Genomic DNA, 1,643 nt, shown 5'->3' with positions numbered 1-1,643 from the left:
ATGTATGTATAATCCATTGCCACTGAGTGTATTTCAACTCATAGCGACTCTACAGGACAGAGTAAAACTGTCCCATAGGGTTTCCAAGGCTGTAAATCTTCATGAAAGCAGACTGCAATATCTCTCTCCCACAGGGCAGCTGGTGGGTTTGAACTGCCGACCTCTCGATTAACAGCCATAGGCTTTAACCACTGTGCCACCAGGGCATATAGATGGATTTGAAGCATAGATAATATTGAGAACAAGCCACAGGAAAATGCAGAGAGATATATGATCTTTTCCCCCCTCTCCACATGCAGCGAGAATGCTGCTCAAGGAGACAGGTTATACATTGACTCTATACGGCCTAACTTATTAGCAGCAGCAGAGAGAGAGAGAGAGAGAGAGAGAGAGAGAGAGAGAGAGAGAGAAGCATGCTGAATTGTATGACTTCAGGAGAAATGAGAAAGAAAATCCTTTTAAAAGATTATCTGAGGTCTAAGTGAAATACCCTTCCTATTCTCCTTTATTTTCTTCTCCTCTTGCCAGTCTGAAAGAAGATATATATTTCACCTGACTCCTGTGGGCATTCTTGTGTAAAGTCAAGCCTCACTGGACAAAAGGCAAAAAAACAAAAAACAAACAAACAAAAAAAAAAACCCACATTATCTTCCAAACCAAAGTAGCTGCCAGGAAGAGGCTAATTACCATTATTTCATTTATTTTAATGTTTTGTCTTTCACCCAGAATAATGATACAGTACAACCACGATGAATCATAACCCTCTCAACTTAAACTCTTTTTAAAAATTATGTTTTTATTTGTTTGTTGTTGGGAACTTCAACATTTTGAAAAAGCAAATTCTGAGAGATGCCATTTATAAACCAAGTTAGACTTTGGGTTTGGCACAGTCATTCTAATCTTTTAGAATTTCTACCATGGGTTCCTACAGTGGTTCCTCAAATCCTCCCAGATTCTCACTTAGAAAAGAGTAAATCCATGATGCCCAAAGGCACTACTTACAAAGGCAAGAAAGCAGTCTCAGAGATGCTACACTGTTAGCAAAAAGTAAAACCAAGATATAGGTTTGACTTGGGTACGCAGAAAATCCAGACTATTCCCCTCATGCATACACATTTCCAAAGCATTCTAGCTCATAGCAGATTGGCTAAGAATTGAAACAGTGTCCCATCTGTACTTTGCATGGCCGTGGAGCCCAAATTATAAGACATTTGACCAAAGTAAAATGGCTGATCCAGGTCTGGTCTCTTACCCTTCTTAACTTCTGCTTCTTGCCTGTGGGTTGTTAATCTGTACACAGACCCAAGCTGTAACTAAGGAGAAAGTTCACCCTGTGGTTAGTCAAGATTGTTGTTGTTGTTGTTGTTGTTATGTGCCTAGGAGTAGGACCTGACTCAGTAGCAACCCCTCCTTGGGTTTCTGAGGTGCCCAACCTTCCTTCCCAGGAGTGGCTGGTGGGTTTCAACCGTCAGCCTTCTGGTTAGCAGTCAAGTGCCTTAGGCAATATACTACCAGAGTTCCTTAGTCAAGATACAGGGTACCAACAGGTCACCAGCATATCCAATTAGGACTTTTGATAAACCCACCAGCCATTCCTCGGAAGGAAGATGGGGCAATCTACTTCCGTAGTGATACTGCCTCGG

The 1,643-nt window shown here is 41.5% G+C and overlaps 1 protein-coding gene across 1 annotated transcript in view; it reads right to left on the bottom strand.

The window, feature by feature from the left end:
- ATG4A (autophagy related 4A cysteine peptidase) overlaps nucleotides 1–1,643 on the bottom strand; it is a 29,833-nt gene that overhangs the window by 16,362 nt on the left and 11,828 nt on the right. The gene's annotated exons all lie outside the window — the stretch shown is intronic.

This window comes from Orycteropus afer, unplaced genomic scaffold, assembly GCF_000298275.1.
Source record: "Orycteropus afer afer isolate SDZICR_OR568_19922 unplaced genomic scaffold, OryAfe1.0 scaffold00336, whole genome shotgun sequence".
Taxonomy (NCBI): domain Eukaryota; kingdom Metazoa; phylum Chordata; class Mammalia; order Tubulidentata; family Orycteropodidae; genus Orycteropus; species Orycteropus afer.
The sequence above is the reverse complement of the archived record's forward strand: the minus strand, read 5'-3'. Positions and strand labels throughout refer to the sequence as shown.